We start from the raw sequence: 24098 nt of genomic DNA on the forward strand, positions 1-24098 counted from the left end.
GGAAGACATTAAACAGACCTGACATTACAGTTTATTACAATACAGTTTATTTTTGTATAGCCCAAAATCACACAGGAAGTGCCGCAATGGGCTCTAACAGGCCCTGCCTTTTATGAAGTCAGTCTTGAAACTGCGGTGACATCACTTCCGGGTCTACAACAGTGGTGCTGTGGCTCTGCAAGTGAGAAGAGTATTGCTGCAGACCAGAGACATTATGGGTGGATCTAGAGGTGGAATAACCGTCAATTAAATTTGACTTCACCAGTTCAAATTGTGCTAATTCATAACTTCAATGAATGATATTTTTGTTACTGTATGACAATCAAAAACTCACCTGTCCAATTATAAATGTTTGAAGTTTGTCTATCAAGTGTAATTTTAACCAATCATTTCACAGTTCGTAATCCGTATCTCTGAGGTTCTGCCTTATAGAGTTTCCTTTTAAATAATCTGCCATTGTACCAAGTGATGAAAAACTCCATTAAACGAAAAAAGCAGCAGCAGCAACAAAACTAATTGCTCATTATTTTTGACAATGGAAGCAAGTGGGCTTCGAAATGAAAACGTTTGAAATTTGCATTTGCACAGTTTTCTTTGCATTTTTTTAGTAACTTTGTTTTGCATGGTTGTTTGTACCGCAAACTTTTACGCTTGTATTAATAATTATTTCTGCTGTAGTAATAAATGCATATTCAGTGCTTGAAGTGAGCCGGCACTAAGCAGTACCGGTAACTCTTCAAATTTCACAAGGTGAGTTTCATGAGAACTCCTTGACTGGACATGGAAGACAAAAAAAACTTTTACAAGCATCTTGGAAACACTTGATTAGTTATTTTGCTGTGAGCCAGGCTTTTGACGAAGTTCAGAATGACTACAGTGGTGCACAATATTACCTTTTTTCTTTTCAGTTTAGTTCCTCATGTTGGAGTTCTTGGAGCAATGTGTCTAAATTGTAATACCAAATAATCTGCCATGTTTTGGTACCGTCATGTTTAACAAAATTTCATGGTAGTTTTGTGCAGATGATGCATACCATTTCTAAACTGACTTTCATTCTAAAAGACTTTCATGCAATGGGCCACCACTAAATTGTATGCGACTCAGACGGAGTCTAAGACAAAGTCTTTACAATTATAATTATAAGTGACATTTATATTTTTCGTTTCGGCCAACTTGCTACAGGCATATACAGTGGAATCTCGGTTTACAAGTAACTTAGTTTACGAGTGTTTTGCAAGACGAGCAAAAAGTATTAATAAATTTTGACTTGATTAACGAGCGATGTATTGCAATACGAGTAGTATGGATACACTTTGTCTGCTGAGCGTCATGTGATCAAAACTGAGCCGATATATATATATATATATATATATATATACACATATATATATTCATATACACTGTGTGTACAATTATTAGGCAAGTGAGTATTTTGACCATATCATCATTTTTATGCGTATATTCCAACTCCAGCTGTATTAACTTGAATGCTTATTGGATTTAAGCACGTCAGGTGATGTGTATTTGTGTAATGAGGGAGGGTGTGGCCTAAGGAGATCAACACCCTATATCAAGGTGTGCAGAATTATTAGGCAGCTAGTTTTCCTCGGCAAAGCGGGCCAAAAGCGAGATTTAACCGACTCTGAAAAGTCAAAAATTGTAAAAGTCTTTCAGAGGATGCAGCACTTTTAGAATTGCTAAGATATTGGTGTGTGATCACAGAACCATCAAACATTTTGTTGCAAATAGTCAACAGGGTCGCAAGAAACGTGTTGAGAACAAAAGATGCAAATTAGCAGCCAAAGATTTGAGAAGAATCAAACGTGAAGCTACCAGGAACCCATTATCCTCCAGTGCTTTCATATTCCAGAGCTGCAACCTACCTGGAGTGCCCAGAAGTACAAGGTGTTCAGTGCTCAAAGACATGGCCAAGGTAAGGAGGGCTGAAACCCAACCACCACTGAACAAGAAACATAAGTTGAAGCGTCAAAACTGGGCCAAGAAATATCTGAAGACAGATTTTTCAAAGGTTTTATGGACCGATGAGATGAGAGTGACTCTTGATGGACCAGATGGATGGACCTGTGGATCAGTAATGGGCACAGAGCTCCAGTCCAACGTGGAGGTGGGGTACTGGTATGAGCTGGTATTTTTAAAGATGAGCTAGTTGGTCCTTTTTGCATTGAAGATGAACTCAAAATCAACTCCCAAACCTACTGCCAGTTTTTCGAAGACACTTTCTTCAAACAGTGATACAGGAAAAAGACCATGATTTTTATGCAGGCCAATGCTCCATCACTTCCATCGAAGTTCTCCACTGCGTGGCCAGCCAGTAAAGGCCTTAAAGATGAAGGAATAATGACATGGCCCCCCTTCATCATCTGACCTAAACCCTATCGAGAACTTGTGGGCACTTCTTAAACGCTAGATTTACGGGGAGAAAAACAATACACCTCTCTGAAGAGTGTCTGGGAGGCTGTAGTCACTGCTCCACAAAAAGCTGATCGTCAACAGATCAAGAAACTAACAGACTACATGAATGGAAAGGCTTATGACTGTTATTGGAAAGAAGGGTGGCTATATTGGTCATTGATTGATTGATTTATTTTTTTTGAAATGTCAGAGATGTTTATTTGTAAATGTTGAGGTGTTTGTTTATTATTCTCACTATAACAGATAAAAATAAACATTTGAGATGGGAAAATTTTCATTTTTCCTTTAGTTGCATAATAAATCTGCACACTAATAGTTGCCTAATAATTGTGCTTTATGTATTCCCCTGATGATGTTCACACTCACATTTCCGTTGTAGAAACATTCAGGTTTATTAACATTTTGGATTGACTGATAGCACTGTGTTTGTTCTATATTAAAATTAATTCTCAAAAATACAACTTGCCTAATAATTGTGCACACAGTTTACATACATACATACATACATACATACATACATACATACATACATACATACATACACTAGCAAAATACCCGCGCTTCGCAGCGGAGAAGTAGTGTGTTAAAGAAGCAATGAAAAAGAAAAGGAAACATTTTGAAAATAACGTAACCTGATTGTCAATGTAATTGTTTTGTCACTGTTGTGAGTGATGAGTGTTGTTGTCATATATAAATATTTACACACACACACACACACATAAACATATATATATATATATATACACACATATATATATATATATATACACACATATATATATATATATATATATACACACATATATATATATATATATATACACACACATATATATATATATATATACACACACATATATATATATATATATATATACACACACATATATATATATATATATATACACACATATAATATATATATACACACACATATACACACATATATACACACAAATACATATATATATATATATACATACATACACACACACATATATAAAAATATATATACATATACATACATATCTACATATATACACACACAGCTATTTCAGTATCAGTGCAATACGCTGTTTGTTAAAACGGTTGACTCCGCTCTTACGTGCAATAACAAATCAAATCATTCAGTTGTCTTTGCTCATATGTCATTTTAGAGCTGGACGCCTGGCATCTTTTTTTGGCCACAAGTTCGTTTCTGTTTGGTGTGAGGTTCTGTGTAGTGGAGATTCTCAGGATGGATTGCAGATGCTCATCAGTAAGGCGACTCCTGTGTGCTGTTTTGTTAGTCTTTATCACTGAGAAGAGCTTCTCACACAGATATGTGCTACCAAACATGCACAAGGTTCGAGCCGCATGTAGATGGACTTTTGTTCTTCAAAGTCACCAAAGCGCCGTGCAAACTCAGTGCGCAATAACTCTAGTAAGCAGTAAGTGTTCGGCAAGGCAGCTGAAGCGCTGCATTATGGGATCTGCAGTTTATTGTGTTACCAGCGCTTCATATACCGGGCTTTAATAACAATAATACAGTATATAAAATGATCTCGCGGGCGGATATAATTACGCGCGGGCGGATGTGGCCCATGCCCTTGAGTTTGACACATATGGACTAAATAGAACTTGAAAAGATATATTTTTTCAAATGTGATCGTGCAATTCAGATAGAGTTCACACGCACTACAGCCTGCATGCCTCAATAAGTCATCCTCCCCTCGTTCTTACTTTTTTACCGTTCATCTAATGAATACACTGAGTATGGCTTTACCAAAACAATCATTGATGGCGAATAAAGTATCCATTATTAGAGTATGTAGAGCGGGATATATATATACATATATATATACCCGCGTATCGCAGCAGAGAAGTAGTGTGTTAAAAAAGGTAGAAAAAGAAAAGGGAACATTTTAAAAATAACGTAACATGACTGTCAATATACAGTATTTGTTTTGTGAGTGTTACTGAGTGTTGCTGTCATCAAGGATTTGATTATCATTATTTCTTTCAATCAGGTTCGTATTTGTAGGATGTGTTGTGTTCCAAGTTACATTCCGTGTTTGTCAATCGTTGTAAAGATGACAGGTTTCATTCATCGATTCGTTTCTTACTGCATCAATAAACAGCTCGTCTTCTTCTTTATCTGAGACCTGACACACTGCATGCACGGGTTTTTTTTACACTGTCTTCCTTTAGCGGGACATTGACTTTTTCCACCGTGTGCTTTGTTTCCAGAGTAGCTGCATTTATGAATATGCTTATCAGACGCTTCATATTTTTTGCTGCCTTTTCAATTGTGTAATTCGGTTTTTGTTCAGCGCTCTTTGGAACTGTTGCTTTTTATCTGTGCACTGCGTCAGTTCACGTGAGCCACTCGGTGCACTTGCATCGAAGGTTCCCAGCTGTGCTGGTGCCATCTCGTGCTATGTCCACAGCTTTATTTAATGTTACCTTAGTCCTGGCACTTAAAACTTTCTCTCGCAGTTTCGCCGAGTTTGTCAAACACCACCCTGACCATCTCATCTTCCTCTCCATAAGCACAGTCCTTCACCCGTGAATATTTACCCGTGGCAGTTTGCTATTGGATTGCCGCTGACGGACAGCCTTATATGGGTGGGCACTAAATTACAAACGCCAGCGGCAGCCTGTCTATGAACTTAATTTAAAGTGTAGGTTTACATCGCTTTGTTTCAGTAGCAGAACTCATGAATATGGTTGTATATGTCACTCGCTCGCTTCTTATTGTTTCGCTGCCTTCTCAATTATATAATGCATGTTTTCTTAAGCGCTTTTTTGAGGTCTTCCTGGTTTTTTATGTACTGCGTGATTACGTGGGAGGCGTGATGATATCACACGAAACTCGCCCCTCACGCCGTTGAAGCTCATCTCCATTACAGTAAATGGAGAAAAACTGCTTCCAGTTATGACCATTACGCGTAGAATTTCGGTATAAAACCTGCCCAACTTTTGTAAGGAAGCTGTAAGGAGTGAACCTGCCAAATTTCAGCCTTCCACCCACCCGGGAAGTTGGAGAATTAGTGATGAGTGAGTGAGTGAGTGAGTGAGTGAGGGCTTTGCCTTTTATTAGTATAGATATATATATTCCGATCTATATACTCTAATAATGGATACTTTATTCGCCATCAATGATTGTTTTGGTAAAGCCATACTCAGTGTATTCATTAGATGAACGGTAAAAAAGTAAGAGTGAGGGGAGGATGCAGGCTGTAGTGCGCGTCAACTCTATCTGAATTGCGCGATCACATTTCAAAAAATATATCTTTTCAAGTTCTATTTAGTCCATATTTGTCAAACTCAAGGGCCACGGGCCACATCCGGCCCGGCGTGTAATTATATCCGGCCCGCGAGATCATCTTATACACTGTATTATTGTTATTAATGGCCCGGGTATATGAAGCGCTGGTAACACAATAAACTACAGATCCCATAATGCAGCGCTTCAGCTGCCTTGCCAAACACTTACACCGTTAATCAAGTCTAGCTTATGATGCTGCAAGTTATTGCGAAGCTAGCTCACACGATGCTGGAGAGAAAAGTTCATTCTGAAAATAGAGCCTTTAAAAACCGATGGGAGGCTGAGTATATGTTTACTGAACCCGTGTGTCTCATTTGTGGAGCTAATGTGGCTGTAATTACAGAATTTAATCTAAGACGGCACTATGAGACAAAACATCAGGGTAACCTGAATGCAATGCAGAAGATACAGAAAGCAGAATAATTAAATAAGAACCTGACACTTCAGCGGACGTTTTACCCGCACAATCACAAAGTGATTTCAAGTGAAGCTGCTTTTATGGGAGACACAAATGCACCAGTACACCTTGCCCCACTTTCCCTGTTGCCAAGTAATGTTAAACCAAGTCGTCACTACGGTGTTCCCAAATACGCACTTTGCACGGCGCTTTGGTGACTTTGAAGAACAAAAAAAGTCCGTCTACATGCGGCTCGAAACTTGTGCATGTTTGGTAGCACATTATCTGTGTGAGAAGCTCTTCTCAGTGATAAAGACTAACAAAACAGCACACAGGAGTCGCCTCACTGATGAGCACCTGCAATCCATTCTAAGAATCTCCACAACACAGAACCTCACACCAAACATAAACGAACCTGTTGCCAAAAAAAGATGCCAGGCGTCCAGCTCTAAAATGACATATGAGCAAAGACAACTGAATGATTTGATTTGTTATTGCTGAAAGGAACACATTTTATTTATATTTCCAGGTTTTGTTATGCAGCATGTTCATATTTGAATTTGAATAATTTTGACAGGATATATTTTTATGGAGAGCAAAATCTTTTGGGATATTTAAAATCTAAGTTTATTTTTTATATAAAATTACATAAGAGTAAAGAAATTTGAATGTTTGTTCTTTTAATGTTTACTTTATTTCTAACTTGTATAATTTAGACAGGATATATTTTATAGAGAGCAAAATATTATAAGTTGTTTAAGGTTTGAGTTGATTTATTCAGGAATAATATTCCTGTCTGTTTTTACCATTCCTACCAAAGATATTTCTGTCGACTAAATAAAAATTCCTTCTATTTAAAATTTAAATAGAACTTGAACAAATGCGATAGTTCATAATATGCACGTAGACTTGCACGTAAGAGCGGGAGTTATCCATTTTAACAAGCAGCGTATTGCACTGATACAAAATAGCTGTGTGTGTATATATGTAGATATGTATGTATATGTATATATATGTTTATATATGTGTGTGTATGTATGTATATATATATATATATATATATATATATATATATATATATATATATATATATATATGTATTTGTGTGTATATATGTGTGTGTATGTATGTATGTATGTGTGTATGTATATGTATGTGTATATATGTATGTATATATGTGTATATGTATAGATATGTATATATATTTATATGTTTATGTGTGTGTGTGTGTAAATATATATATATATGACAACAACACTCATCACTCACAACAGTGACAAAACAATTACATTGACAATCATGTTACGTTATTTTCAAAATGTTTCCTTTTCTTTTCATTGCTTCTTTAAACACACTTCTCCGCTGCGAAGCGCGGGTATTTTGCTAGTTTAACATATTATTTGTTCGTTATCATTGTTCATGTTAAAATGTTTAAATTATGAAAAGCGCCAGTTAATTGCATAGTATGCAAGGTGCTATAACGTGCTTAAACTGTTATATAAGCCATTTTTAAATTATTCGGCGGGCTTTTTTTTTTTACTTAAACAGTTATGATATCCAGATATTAAATATAATAAGCGGTGACGAAGGCCAGCAAGTAAATTTAAATTCGGCATTTATTTTAGCACGTGACATTAATTTTTTAACTGCTTAGAAACATCGAGAGTTTTCACTGTTAGTGCGTTTAGTTAACATGAGCGGAAGTGCAAACGTAAAAACCCGCGAACGTGAGTTTATTTTTATATAGTGAAAGCCGCGCAGTGGTGGAGGTGGCATCAAATTTGAACCATGTTAAGTAAGGTATGTCTTGACAAATAATGAGTGCTCAATTGGAGCTTTTTACAATGTTCCAATCAGAACGAAGGCAACGTTTATTTGTGTATCTCATAATGTACTTAGTCACTGTATAAACCTTGAATCCGTAGCACAGTGTGTACGTAATATAAATAATATTTTCTTGTCCCTTTTTGTTTTGCAGCATTGAACAGTAGTTGGGCATTGACAGGTATATTTTGGTAATTCATGGTAATATGGACAGGGCAAAATGGAATGTAAAACGCATTAATCTGAGAAAAAGGGCTATAAAGAGGGTGAATAAGCTGATAGATTCACTGGAGAATGAAAGGCAGGTTAGTCGTGGGATTGAGATCACTCACAATGAAATACATGTGGATGAGATCCAAACTTCTCAATTTGATTGTTCTTGTGATGATTTGGAATCCAGTCAGTCAGAGAGTGACAGTGATGATAACTTTGATTGTGGGCAGAATGATTACCAGGAAGCCCTCCAGGCCAGTTTGAGAAATTGGGATGTTCAGTTCAGTATCCCTTTAATTGCATTATCTGCATTACTAACTATACTCAGAATTAATGTTTTTTTGCCAAAAGATGCAAGGTCCTTACTGAAAACTAAGACTGCTTACACAGTTGAAATGCTTGGTGGTGGTTCATTTCATTACTTTGGCATTAAACATTCTCTGAGAGCTTTCTTTGAAAAGGTATGGTCAACTGTTCCAAGTGGGCACACTTTTTATTTGCAACTTAATTTTGATGGGCTTCCTATTTTTAAGAGTTCTTCACTTCAGTTTTGGCCAGTTCTTGGAATTGTTAAGAATTATATCAAGATTCCATTTTTGATTGCATTGTTCTGTGGATGTTCAAAACCAAACTCACTTTCTGAATACTTGAGTGCTCTAGTTAATGAGTTAAAAACAATTGGAAAAGGATTTCCTGTGAAAGGAAAAACATTTTTCATCACTTTATCTTCAGTTGTTTGCGATGCACCTGCTAGAGCCTTTATTAAGGGCATAAAATCACACACTGGATATCACAGTTGTGATAAGTGTGTACAAAAAGGAGTATATGTAAACCATCATATGACATTTCCAGAAACCACTGCAAGTCTTCGAACAGGTGAATCATTTAAAACATTAGATGATGATGCACACCATGTAGAATCTTCACCTCTCTCAGAAATCATGGATATGATTAAGGGATTCCCGCATGATTACATGCACCTTGTATGCTTAGGAGTAATGAGACGTCTCTTGGATTTGTGGATGGGAAGCAATGGCCCACTACAGTGCCGTGTTTCAGCCAGTCAAGTGTTGTTAATTTCTGATAAGTTGGTAGCGCTACGTGGTTTCATTTCTAATGAGTTTGCAAGGAAGCCCTGTTCACTTTTTGAAAGACTACGGTGGAAAGCAACGGAGTTGAGACAATTCTTATTGTACACGAGTCCAGTTGTTTTGAGAGAAATATTGTGCTCTGAGGTGTATCAAAATTTCATGCTGCTCTCTGTGGGTGTATACATTTTAGCAAGTCCTGAGTATTGTTCAACTATGAATGATTTTGCTAACTCTCTGCTAGTGGCATTTGTCAAGCATTTTAGTGAGTTATATGGTCCTGAGTTTGTCAGCTATAATGTACATGGGCTAACTCATTTAAGTCAAGATGTTAAAGTCCATGGTAGTTTGGATATTATATCAGGTTTTCCATTTGAAAATTATCTAAGAAAGCTAAAGAAAATGGTTAGACGACCTCACTGTCCTTTAACACAGGTTATAATGTAGATTTCAGAGCTTGACTCCTTGCATTTAAATACTGATTTTAGCATACACCCTCAAAAGAGGTTTAAAATGCAACATTCAGGTGGTCCAGTTCCACTACACTTTGAAGTAGTACTCCAGTTTAAAGAGGTGGACTTTAAATGGATTTGTCATCAAAGTTTCTGCAGGGGATTCCTGTATCAAAATTGTCAATAAATTGTCATAGTTCAAAATATAATTGTGTGTGAAGACAGGGAATATGTTGTCTGTCAGGAATACCAACACAAGGCCATATTTTTTGAATATCCAATTGATTCTTCATGCCTGGGGATTTATGTTGTGTCCAAGCTTTCCTCACATCTTCAGTGTTTACCTATTGGTTCTGGCATGCGGAAATATGTCCGTTTGCCACTAGATGACAAATATCTTGTAATCCCCCTACTTCATAGAAATACAGATTAATTGGTACAGTATTTTTTTTTTGTTTGTTTCTTCCTGTTGTGTTACAGAGTTCATAAGTACTTTTTCTAATTAGTTTTTTAAACTGTCATCACCCCACCACTTGCATTCTTTATATTCTGGACTGATTTATGGTGGTGTGTGAAGTTGCTAGGTAAGCAAATTTGATTATTTCAACTGTACAAATGAAATCATGTTTAAGTAATATAATTTACTGTATATGTTAATCATATGTATTATTATTGTTACTTATATTTGATTAGTAATTGTAAGCATGCTTGCATGTTGTAAGTGCATTTATCAAGGACTTTTGTAAATGTAATGTTTTAAAAAAATCTTTGTTTTTAGTCATTTTGTAGGCTATGTATCACATTGTGAATTTTTCAGAATGCAATGAAGTTAGTTGGTACCATCCAATTGGGTATCCAATGGAGTGTGTGCTTGGCCACCATATAAAACTGGAGATATCCATAAGGCTATAATAAATAAAGAGCAGCCCAAAGAAAACTGGAAATCATTTAAGGTTGAAGTTATGTACACAACAGGTTTGTATTTATATTTGGTATAATTGTTATGTCATATCATGTCATCTTCTAACCCACTATATCCAGAAAAAGGTCACAGGGGTCTTCTGGAGCCCATCCCAGCTACTATAGGGTGCAAGGCAGGAATAAACTCTAGACAGGGCTCCAGTCCATCGCAGGGCGCACACACATGCACACACTAAGGCCAATTTAGGATCTCCAAATCGCCTAACCTGGGAGGAAACTGGAGCACCCGGAGGAAACCCACACAGACACGGGGAGAACATGTAAACTCCACACAGGGAGGACCCAGGACAGGAACCCAGGTCTCCTTCCTGCAGGCAGCAGTGCTACCACTGTGCCACACTGGTATAATTGTATTCCTGAGTACTGTGTATCCATATTATACAGTAAATGCTCTTACATCTGGAATTTAACAGATAATTACAGAACTGCAAGACTGAAGCTGCCAGTTGCCGAAAGACACTCAGATTTGCAGAGAGCAGAAGATGAAGACAATGAAATTCCAAAAAGGACAAAAAGAAGGAAAATGTAAGCCTGAAATAGTTAATATGCTTGAACTGTAGCATCACCTGCAGACTGTTGCTTGTGTTAATACAGTGAATTTTCAAGCTGTAATACTTGATCTTTTAAAGGGAAAACACTAAGTTTAATGATCCAGTTATCTCATTTAATTTATATACTGTAATTTAAATTAGTATAACTACCACAAGGCTAATTCATAAAAATTTGTCTAAATTGGTAAAGCTTTTTTTCTCATAATTGTACAGTTGTATGAGGCACTTCCTCATTCTTGTATAACTGTGTATTTTGTCCATAATTTCTTAATCTTTTCCCAAAGAGCAAACACAAGATTTGATAGTGATAGTGACGGTGATGTCTGTAGCAAACCCAAAAGCCATCTACCTCCACCACCCAAGATAACCCCTCCTCAAAATGTTCAAAATCAACCACCAAGATGTCTGCTGACCATGGAGAACTTGGACGAAATGCAAAATCAATGTGCAGGATGCATCAACCTGCTAGTGTTCAGCTACATTCAGAATGTAGTTCCACTGAATGTGGAAGATGCAGTCAAGAAAGGAAAAGCCTGAGAAATGATTACATAAATCAAAGTGCATCTACAATGGAAGAGCACCTAACGCCAGAGTGTGTGGAAATTGCAGATACGGCGTTTAGACACTGGTCTACCTCACAACAAAATAATGGACCAAATCAAGACATTTATGGCCGTAAGTGTTTTATCTCAGTTTCTCTTTAATATAGCTGCCTCCACGTTTGTCACTTTAAATAAAGCCCTGATAACCAGATGCAACTGTGAAGCACAAAAATAATTACCCTAAATGTTTTACATTTTGAGTAAAAGAATTATGAATCTGTGCAACATTGTGTGTGTGTATTTAATGTGTCTCACAGGACCCACTTTTCATTACCTTTATTCATTTATACAGCAAAATTGATTTTACCTTCTCTTTTCATCTGTTTCCTTTATTTTTCCACTTTTCATCAAGCTTGCCAATTTATAGTTGGCAAGTCCCCTTTGGTAAATGTCTCTGACAATTATGATCTGATTATGTTTGATATTCAATTTGTGGTGTTTGTACATTGTTTTAGCCATTCTTCGAAACATTCTGGTTAAGCAGGAGATGATGATGGAGCAAGTCAAAGTGATTTTAAAAACCGTACAAGACCTTCATGAGAAATGCTGTAGTGACAGTGGTTCAGATCCAGTGTTGGAAAAAGACATTCTTCCACTACAAGATCTTACATCCCTGCAACAGCTTGAAAGTGACCTAGCGGTTGGTGTATATTTAGAAAAAAAAAAATAGTAAGGAAAACCTTTTTTAATAATAACTGAAAAATATACCTTCAAACAACGACAGGCTTCAAGTTGTATTGTCTTAAATGCCCAAATAGCACTCATCAGATATGCACAAGCTGTGACGAGTAGTCAAAATTGTAGACATAGTTAAAAAAAATATATTTTTAATTAAGTCAAAAAAGCTTTTAACAGTCTACAATATTAAATTTTTAAAAGAACTGAAAAAATTCATACCCAAGCATGTTTGTCAGTTTTTGGAAGTATTGAAGACTGCTACTGTAGTCAAATCTTTGTTGAAAAGTAAATGAAGTGCTCATAACTTGACATGTCTGACCACAGATAACATCTATAAAGGCCGTCAGTATTGGTCATGACAATATGCTAAAGGACTGTTAAATGCTTTTTTTATTTAACATTGTTAGCATATTATATCAAATGGTGCTTGGAGTCCCATGTCCAAGTTTACCCCAAAGATTCAGCACATATATCTATACTAATAAAAGGCAAAGCCCTCACTCACTGACTCACTCACTCACTGACTCATCACTAATTCTCCAAAGCTGAAATTTGGCAGGTTCATTCCTTACAGCTTCCTTACAAAAGTTGGGCAGGTTTTATATCGAAATTCTACGCGTAATGGCCATAACTGGAAGCTGTTTTTCTCCATTTACTGTAATGGAGATGAGCTTCAACGCCGTGGGGGCGGAGTTTCGTGTGACATCATCACGCCTCCCACGTAATCACGCAGTACATAGAAAACCAGGAAGAGCTCAAAAAAGCGCTGAAGAAAACATGCATTATATAATTGAGAAGGCAGCGAAACAATAAGAAGCAAGCGAGTGACATACACAACCATATTCATGAGTTCTGCTACTTCGGAACCAAAGCACGATGTAAACCTACACTTTAAATTAAGTTCATAGACAGGCTGCCGCTGGCGTTTGTAATTTAGTGCCTGCCCATATAAGGCCGTCCGTCAGCGGCAATCCAATAGCAAACTGCCACGGGTAAATATTCACCGGTGAAGGACTGTGCTTATGGAGAGGAAGATGAGATGGTCAGGGTGGTGTTTGACACAAACTCAGCGAAACTGCGAGAGAAAGTTTTAAGTGCCAGGACTAAGGTAACATTAAATACAGCCATGGACATAGCACGAGATGGCACCAGCACAGCTGGGAACCTTCGATGCATGTACACCGAGTGGCTCACGTGAACTGACGCAGTGCACAGATAAAAAGCAACAGTTCCAAAGAGCTGAACAAAACCAATTACACAATTGAAAAGGCAGCAAAAATATGAAGCGTCTGATAAGCATATTCATAAATCCAGCTACTGCGGAAACAAAGCACACGGTGGAAAAAGTCAATGTCCCACTAAAGAAAGACAGTGTTAAAAAAAAAAAAAAAACCCGTGCATGCAGTGTGACAGGTCTCAGATAAAGAAGACGACGAGCTGTTTATTGATGCAGTAAGAAACGAATCGATGAATGAAACCTGTCATCTTTACAACGATTGACAAACACGGAATGTAACTTGAACACAACACATCCTACAAATACGAACCTGATTGAAAGAAATAATGATAATCAAATCCTTGATGACAGCAACACTCAGTAACACTCACAAAACAAATACTGTATATTGACAGTCATGTTACGTTATTTTTAAAATGTTCCCTTTTTTTTTCTAGCTTTTAAACACACTACTTCTCCGCTGCGATACGCGGGTATATATATATATGTATATATATATATATCTCAATCTACATACTCGAATAATGGATACTTTAGTCACCATCAATGATTGTTTTGGTAAAGCCATACTCAGTGTATTCATTAGATAAACGGTAAAAAAGTAAGAGCGAGGGGAGGATGACTTATTGAGGCATGCAAGCAAAACCACAATAGCACGCGGGCTCGATGTACTGAAAAAATACATCTTTTCAAGTTCTATTTACTCCATATGTGTCAAACTCAAGGCCCGCAGGCAACATCTGGCCCAGCGTGTAATTATATCCGGCCCGCGAGATCATTTTATATACTGTATTATTGTTATTAATGGCCCGGGGATATGAAGCACTGGTAACACAATAAACTACAGATCCCATAATGCAGGGCTTCAGCTGCCTTCCCGAACACTTATCGCGTCACCGCCGTCTCTTCAGTAGTGATGGGCGGAGTGAAGCCTCATGAAGCATCAAAACGTTTGAAGCAATTGTGTCGGAAATCGTATCGAAGCTTCGAAGCATTTGACACTCACCTCTTTAGTGACCCCTCCTGGCCATTTTCATTAACATTACACAAACTCATGATCCACTTCAATGACGTCTGTTATAACTCTTATTGCTTTTATTTTTTCGCTGCTACAGACTGACAACGAAGAGAAGGGTTCGTCAGCAACTTCTAGTGTCTGATGTCTAAAAATATCAATATATAAATAACTAACGCCGACAAGCAGAATGCACTATACGATAGCAAGAGTTAAAATAAGACGCCTCACGCATGGATTCCCGGCTCTTTCAATTAGTATTTACCTTTGCACTGTATCATTATAATCGCTCCTGTTATTAGTATTAGAATTAACCCTCATCTTTTCTTGAGATCACATTTAATAGCCTTAAATGTTTTCCTTGGTTTGACTTAATTAAAATGGAGTAGACGGAAAATAATGGTTTATCCCTGTACTTTGCCATGATATAGGTAAGCACATTTGAGAAAGAAAAGGTGAAATCCTTAAATCAGTTGTTATTATTCGATCAAGTATTGAAATATTTCATTTATTAGTACTTTACAATATTTTGTGGAGCACGAAAATAACGAATTAGCTACAACGAAATGACGCCGTCAATGGCACAATTAACTAAGATGGTTGCTTTTCAAATTCTGAACGTAGTGCTAGCCCGAGTTCGATCCCACTTAAAGACTCATCAAAATTAACAATAATAAAAAAAAGGATCAGAATTGAAATCTTTATAACCAATTTGAACTAAATAATTTTGAGAGATACTGTGGAAGGATCGCATAAGAGATCTGTTCGGGAATCACCAAAATCGCCATCAAAATGCGATGTCTAATTGCGGACGGCAGCTCACGTATTTACATTAATCCATTTCTATTCATTGCCATTTGACGTCCATGAACCCCTCCATTGAATAAGGCAGTGGTTCTCAACCTGTGGGCGCGTAACAAAAGGGGCGAAGATGTGAAAAAAAATCTGTTGGAACCAAAACAAATTAACTTAAACTACATTCTGATAATAGAACAATAAATACTGTATAGAGTTAGATAAATGTCGATAAAACTTAAGTAGGTATAATCAAATATGCATCTACATTTCAAAAATGTTGGGGCGCGATTAAAACTGCTATGAAAACTCGGTCGCAAATACTTAAAGGTTGAGAAACGCTGGAATAAGGTGATAACAAAGCCACTGTGGTAGATCAGGTTGAATTTGCTCTGCTGCACCAAACATTCAAAGGTGTCAATCCGAGCACATCAGAGAGGCTGAGAGACACGGCGCAGATCAGTCACCGGCACACCGACACACACGGACACTCCAATGTGAGCAGTGCACATATCAAGGTCGGCATTAAAGATTGAGTGCTGAGGCAACAAAAAGCAGCGGGATAAACACATCTGGACCTGCTGTTGAAAAACATTTGCTTTTAACAACAGCATCCCTCCCTCGTGAACACATCTTCAAGGTCCGGACAGGTGATCAGTAAAAGTTTTTGTCACAGCACAGTGCAATAATAAAACATTTCCTAAAACACATAGTTGTCCAGTCTGTATCATTCCTAAGCAATCTTCCAGTAATAGAGGCGCAATCCCAGTTACTAACACATTAACACTCAAAGCAAGAACACATTCCACCTTATTAATTTAATATTTAAAAATTTAAACCCGCCATCAACAACTACAAAAACAGTTGAAATCGTTACTCAAATATTTTTTTTGTTATAGACATAAAACAAGATTCACATTTCCATTTGATATATCTTTACTAGTGTTCTCGCCTTGCTCGTTCCGGTCCACGCTGAAATTTGCTGTTTAATAAAAAAAAAAAAAAAAGAAAATCAGACTCTTTTGGGTCATAATTTACAGAGGGTGGACGTGGGACCCGAACCCACGTATGCTTTAGTATGAAGCGTAACGCTACCGCCGCACTACTACTATTTTCAGGAGGATGGTATATAATGTATGTTTTTTAATGTATACATGTATGTATGTACTGAAGACGAAAACAATTCTATATAGATGTGTACTATATGACATACCTTCAGTGTTGCATGAAAACGTTGCATGAGGCGAAGAATGGATATTTAGGAGAGTATTATAGTGAGAGATGTGTCGTCACCCGTATTGCTAAAGCTCTTCTTTGCAGCATTATGCATTCAACAAGTCGGCGTTTGTATGATGTATAATTTATAATTGTATTTTTTGCCACAACGTATTATCGGGCACGATCATTTAACATGTATTGATCATCTACAAACTTTCATTTCAATGGGAATTCTGTTGAGTTTTTTAACTCTGTTGATGCCATATGTACTTCAAACGGGAGCTCGTTGAATAAATAATGAGTGGAAGCTTTGCGCAAAGTACTGAGATTGCGTCATGACGGGCTTTGAACGAGTCTCTGAAGCCTCAGACATGCGTACTAGTGAGATGATGACGGAGCTACCGAAGCCTCAGACATGCGTACTACTGAGATGATGACGAGACAACTGAAGCCTCAGACATGCGTACAAATGAGATTGCGTCATGACAGGCTTTGAACGGGGCACCGAAGCCTCAGACATGCGTACTACTGAGATGATGACGCGGCTACTGAAGCCTCAGACATGCGTACAAATGAGATTGCGTCATGACAGGCTTTGAACGGGCACGAAGCCTCAGACATGCGTACTACTGAGATGATGACGCGCTACTGAAGCCTCAGACATGCGTACAAATGAGATTGCGTCATGACAGGCTTTGAACGGGCACGAGGCCTCAGACATGCGTACTACTGAGATGATGACGCGGCTACAGAAGCCTCAGACATGCGTACAAATGAGATTGCGTCATGACAGGCTTTGAACGGGCACCGAGGCCTCAGACATGCGTACTACTGAGATGATGACGCGCTACAGAAGCCTCAGACATGCGTACAAATGAGATTGCGTCATGACAGGCTTTGAACGGGCACCGAGGCCTCAGACATGCGTACTACTGAGATGATGACGCGCTACAGAAGCCTCAGACATGCGTAGTACCGAGATTGGATCATGATAGGGCTTCGAGCAGACATGGTCACTGGTTACTGAATCTTTGTAAAGCCTCAGCACACTGAAAGGCATTGACCTCTTAATTTTGAGAGTCTATCTGACACTTAACTCTCTAGTTATATTTTGTAATTGTATTGACATTACACATTTCAGTTGATATGGTTAAGCTACAATTCAGGTAGTTGCTGAGAATTAATTATTGTTCTTGTGGATTGCTGTGATTTCCTTTGTCTGATACATAGTGTCAAAGATATATTGTCATATATTAACTTTATATATATATGAAAAGATTAGGTAAATCGTTCAACCTTTTATGGAACACTTAATTTTGTTCAAACCGTCGTCATATAGTATACATCTATACATATAATTTTTTCGTCTTCATTAGGAGAATACAACAATGATACTCTCGTATCAATTAAACCATTTTAACGTGCATATGTCAAACAACATATTTCATCCGCCGCAGTAAGAACAGTAGTAGTAGTTCAGTTGTGCAGAGCTCGTTAATTATCCGGATTAGGTGGCTCAGTGGTGTTGTTGCTCAGGTTCGTGTCGCTGATCCTCCTCTTGTGAAAGTTTTTTTTCTATTCCTCCATTTAACAAGCTTGGACGGATAGCGAGCGAATCGAGCTATCGAGGGAAGGTTGGGCCACCGTAGTCGGGCAGGTGGCACACGCCCTAATTATATTGTGTATGTAAAGAGTTTCACTGTAAAATGTAATAAGCTTCATATTTGTGTGTTTGGAGACCCAGGTGTCGTACTGAATTTGTATTGTAGAAAAATAAACTACTGTCCATTATGCCTAAATGTGTCTTTTCGTGTCTGATCGCTATATGGCACTTCCAACTTGGGACAATTCGCTATAAACAGTTTCAGCCAACCAGCGCCTTCTAAACATGCAGAACGACAGTGTGAACCTTAATTGTTGCGGCGCAGCATCTTCGTTTCAGTCAGTCATTGTCCTGTTAGACTATTTACTGTTAAGTGCTGCTTGAGCTACCGTTTATAGTACAACAGGTGGCCTACGTAGTTCTTAAATCGATATTGAAATGCACACACAAGTCTCCTAAATTATTTATTGAAATGCCTACATTTACAGTGTCCGTTTTAGGAAGTCGTAGTTTTACTTGTTCCCGTTATTAGGAATTATAATTTCTCAGTGTCACATATTATTCGTTACTACTCGCGAGTCCCGTATCATTGAGATTCTGTTTTATATTCTGTATAAGGAAACTTTTTAAAAGTAGCGTTGATTAAACTGACTATAGCAGACTTGTCATCTTCTTAAAATGACTTTATTGATTTGATATTGACAATTAATCATAGGTCAAACATCAAGGAGGATTTGAGTTTGCATGGACTGCGCTGTTTCTTTTTTTCGTGACATCGTGTCAGTAGAGAGTGCGTCACGTTAACAATGCATTCTGTCCTAAGTGACAGCGCACACACTTTTATATTTCCTAAAGGCCAATGTGTCTCAGTTTTCTCATTAATATATTTTGACAGTGTCTTTTAGTGAGAATGATTATAAACATATTACCTGTGTTCATTTCCCATGTAGATCTGTAACGTTTGGTGAGTATAAATAAAAAGTAACAACACATATAATAGTTATGTTGCATTGTTTATGATTAACAAAATTCATCGTTTATCTGAAATGTTCTACGTATACAGTCGATTTATTCCACTTCTGAAGGTGTACATTGTCGGTATTACTTTATTACATGTTATTACTTTAACATGGCCTTTTATAACTTCACTTTAACTTAATACTGATACTCTGTATGTTCAATTCTTCATAATAACTATTCACAGTGGCTCCAAAATCCATACTGACCCCTACTCTCTCTTCTGTTTCTTTTCCGGTGGCCTGCGCCACCACCACCTACTCAAAGCATCATGATGCACCAACATTGATGGACTGAAAGCCAGAAGTCTACGTGACCATCATCATCAGGTCCTTCCATGAAAACCCTAAATACAAAGAGGACTGTTTGACTTATGTTAGGTAGATTGCCAGAGGGGACTGGGCGGTCTCGTGGTCTGGAACCCCTACAGATTTTATTTTTTTTTCTCCAGCCTCTGGAGTTTTTTTTTTGTTTGTTTTTTCTGTCCACCCTGGCCATCGGACCTTACTTATTCTATGTTAATTAATGTTGACTTATGTTTATTTTTATTGTGTCTTCTATTTTTCTATTCATTTTGTAAAGCACTTTGAGCTACATTTTTTTGTATGAATATGTGCTATATAAATAAATGTTGATTGATTGATTGATATTCTCCATTGCATTTGCTCCAGAGTGTAACGTGTGCCAGTGTAACCGAGGGATGGCAGACGAGCTCACGTAATGGGTGACAAGGCACATTCTCATCCTGATGTCCAGGCTCTTGTCATAAATATTCTCATCTTGTGCTTTTCTCGTTCCTGCAAGTTTACTATTATTATTGGACATGTAGAGGAAATGTGTTTTATTTTATGTCTATGAAAGGAAGGACGGTAAAGCCTTGAATGAAACTGAGTGTTGATGCTTTGGGTAACAAGACAGGTTAAGGAGCAGAGAACATTGAATGTGACAGAGACTGCGGGGGATTGTGTAACTGGAAGATGGTTTAAGAATACAGAAACGGCAAAAACTTAGTCTTTCAGTAATTCTATTTACATCAATTATTTACTCTGTTGTGCTGCACTTCGGAAGATTACTTATTTACCCCCCAGCGCAGCCTTTGATAAGATGAATTCACAACTAAAGGAATGTTCATGACAAAGTCAGGTGCTTTTTTGAAAGTTTGGCTCCAGATGTGCTTATCCAGCTGCTCCTTCTTCTCAGTACTTGAGTGATCTTTACGTTCACCTTTGGATGAATTTGCAAAGTTTCTTTACAACTTTTTTGTCTCATTAACGCAGAAATCCCGAGGCTTTCCTAAAATTGCAGAAGACACTGTTGATGGCGCTGATTCTGTTTTAAAGACAGTTGTGATTAGTTATGCAGAACACGCTTTTACTCACATTGCTTTTTGGAAATCAATAATACAAATCAGCAACAGATCTGGGAATCACTGAATAGTAAAACGTTTAATGAGGAATGTCTTGCGCATATACTGGTGTAATGACCACGTCGGCTTTAGTGAAGCATTTCTTAGCCTCTGTGATATGATCGACATGGGGTAGAATAGATTCTGGATTGTTACAATACGTGCTACCTTACGCAAAATATGCTCATCGATTTGTTACAGATTCTTGGTGGACACAATTCCACACCGAGGAAAAAGGTGCCCCATGTAAATCGTTCATAATGTCTCCAAAATATATTTGTTAACTTTCAAACAAGTACTACTTAACTGTTTTATACAAAATCCTTATTTCAACATATGCGAGCCCCAACTAGGATTTGAACTCGTGTTAGCGTATTTTATCAATATAGCACAGACAACCGCTTTTACGCTTTGAGCCAAAGCACTTCAGCAGACTAGTGACTGACCAAATCGACTGCTGACTGCGCGGATATAATGACGTCATTACGCTAGCGTGCTCAAAATCACGTGACGGGCGCATTTGAAGCAAGCCTCGAAGCGGTGCTTCGATCTCCAGCGCTTCGAAAGCTCGACACAGTGTCGAAACCTGAGTATCGAGCGTCCCATCACTACTCTTCAGTCGTTTCCTTACTTTGCGAAGGAAGCAGCATTTTCAGAGCTTCTGCACTGTTTTATAAACGAACGGTATATAAGAAAGTCCTTTTTCCTTGCTTCGCCAACGAAGCAGCCTTTTTATTTAATCCACGGGTTCTCCGCTGTTTCATTGTTCATTTATTACGATTTTTATAGTTATTGTGTAGGTTTTATTTAATCCACGGGTTCTCTTCTGTGTTCACTGCGGTGTCTTCTTTCGTTTACGAGCTTGCCAAGGAAGCAGCTTCTCACAGCTTCTGCACTGTTTTAAAAACGAACGACATATAAGAAAGTGCTTTTTCCTTGCTTCACCAACGAAGCAACCTTTTTATTTAATTCACGGGTTCTCTTCTATTTTATTGTTCATTTGTTACGATTGTTACAGTTATTGTGTAGGTTTTATTTAATCCACGGGTTCTCTTCTGTGTGTCACTGCGGTGTCTTCTTTTGTTTACGACCTTCGCCAAGGAAGCAGAAACTTACAACCACCGAAACTTTGTAACGGCACAAGACTTCAGGTCACATCTCTATAAAACAACCTAATTGAAGCAACTATATTTACTGGCAGTGCCTCAGTGACACAGTTTTTATTTCTCGCATCCCCGTTATACCATCTAATCTCCCATTTTAATTCAAACGCGTTCAATTTCCAGTAAGGCTCTGCTTCGCAATGACAATAAGTCTCAGGGACAAACACTACAAAAGGTTGGCATTTATTTGAGGCGGGATTGCTGTTTACATGGCCAACTGTATGTTGCATGCTCAAGAGTGAGCTCAGCACACAGCTTAGTCATATTACAACCAGAGGGCCGAACTGACAACGTGGTATACAGAGAGATCCTTAACAATTAATTTTTGACATATTTTCGTTCAGTCTAAAAATGTTTACTTTTTTATTAATAAAAATATTCAGACAGTATTTCACCGCTGCGAAGCGCGGGTATTTTGCTAGTTTTATTATATAGCTCAACCTATATTAGCTTCATTGGAGAGCTACCTAAAAACATAGGTGCTTGAACTTCTTGTATAATTACTTGTTTGCTTGTTCCGATTCCTCCTAATGTTTCTATTGCATCGTGCATCTTAAGAAGTTATGAACTCCAGTGAATTATTTTTTTTCTTTTTTTAAACCTTTGGCAGATTACCTTGCTTGGGATTCAAGGAGGCATTGATGTGAGAGACATCATGGAGAATCATGAGGCAAACTTTGACCAATTCATTGACCAAACAACTTAACTGGAGGGGAATAAATGGAAAAACATGTTTTCATAGCCTTCACATTAAGGATATTGTGATTGGTGAGTATTTATAATGATTTCAATATGCATACACTGCCTTTTAAAATGAATTAACCTGTGACTGAAAATTTCTGTGAGATGAGTAAACATCAGTGATAAACAATTGGTCATGCTTGTGAACTAACTACAGGGAAGTATTTAAAGCCAGTTGCTTAGGCAGTAACAAATGCAAATACTATATTGTACAAATATCTCTAGTTGTAAATATTGTTTCTTGTCAGAATACAAACTACATTTTATATAGTCGCTTCATTTACTGAAAATAAACAACAAAGACATAGCCTACACTTGCAGCCTGTTTCTTTCCCATTATGGTTGGATGCAGTCAATGCTCATGTCTTACAAATAACCAAGTATCAACTGCTGATTAACTCAGACTGTATAATGACTGTTCTTTAGATGCAGTACAAAGAAACTCTGTAACATAAAGAGCCACAACTCAGGAAATAGAAATTTGGATTAAGAGATGGCTTCATCTGGCTGCAGATAGGGATGGAGGGAGACAAGAAAGAATGGAGCGTCAGAGGAAAAACAACTATCAAGAATCAGGTGAGCACTGTCAACCCTCAAACACATCTAGTAAGAAGTTAGTTAGGAAATTCTATAATTTCAAGTAACTGATCAACTGTTGATTTCTTGGCTGCAGGTGAAATGCATGTTCTTTCAAGTCATCATTAAGACCGGCCTTCTAAATCTTTGCTGAGGACAAGTTGGACTCTTACATCACCAATTGTAATGGAAGGATTTTTCTAAAGAGAGGAAGGGAATCAGGAGAGCAGATGGGCGTTGATTGCTCCAGTGCAAACCCAGCTGCATTACTAATGTTTTGGGAGAAACAGCCAGGAATGTTCTAAAGATACAGCAAAGGGTCATGATGACTTGTTTTTCACTTCGAGGGGCTTCACTACACAACTCTTATTTTTGTGTGCCTTCTGGTACTAGGCGCCGTCTCCATCAGGACCAAGTGAAAAACACCGCGTCCCGTGGAAAGGTGTATACTGAAACTGATCACTTCTGTATACACTGCTTGCACGTAAGCCGCTTTGGGCAAGGATGCTCAATTAGTATATAAGGGAAGGTTTCGCCCTCAGTTTCCCCGTGGGGAATGCGCGCACCGCCCGGTACCTTTGAGTAGGCTAATGAGTTGATCCTCTGACGAGACTGACATGCGGGCTCCCTCAGTCTACTGGTCTAGGATGATAGCTCTGGGTCTTTTGATATTGCTGTAAGCATAAGTTTGTGTCTTTTGATATTACTTTAAGCATATACTTGTTTCTATAATCTATCGCTACTGCATTATATGTATTTAAATGTTATAATTGAATAAGTAAATTTTATTGAAGTATCG

General features: G+C 37.8%; 1 protein-coding gene and 1 long non-coding RNA gene across 3 annotated transcripts in view; one reads left to right on the forward strand and one right to left on the reverse strand.

Annotated features, from left to right (window-relative positions):
- The window catches only part of mrps35 (mitochondrial ribosomal protein S35), a 223212-nt gene that overhangs the window by 196842 nt on the left and 2272 nt on the right, over positions 1 to 24098 (reverse strand). The window lies entirely within an intron of this gene.
- LOC120539652 lies at positions 21463 to 23554 on the forward strand. The gene is made up of 4 exons (XR_005635642.1): positions 21463 to 21503; positions 22593 to 22750; positions 23150 to 23299; positions 23397 to 23554. It is a non-coding gene; the product is annotated as an uncharacterized LOC120539652 (long non-coding RNA).

Source organism: Polypterus senegalus, chromosome 11 (assembly GCF_016835505.1).
Source record: "Polypterus senegalus isolate Bchr_013 chromosome 11, ASM1683550v1, whole genome shotgun sequence".
Lineage (NCBI taxonomy): Eukaryota > Metazoa > Chordata > Cladistia > Polypteriformes > Polypteridae > Polypterus > Polypterus senegalus.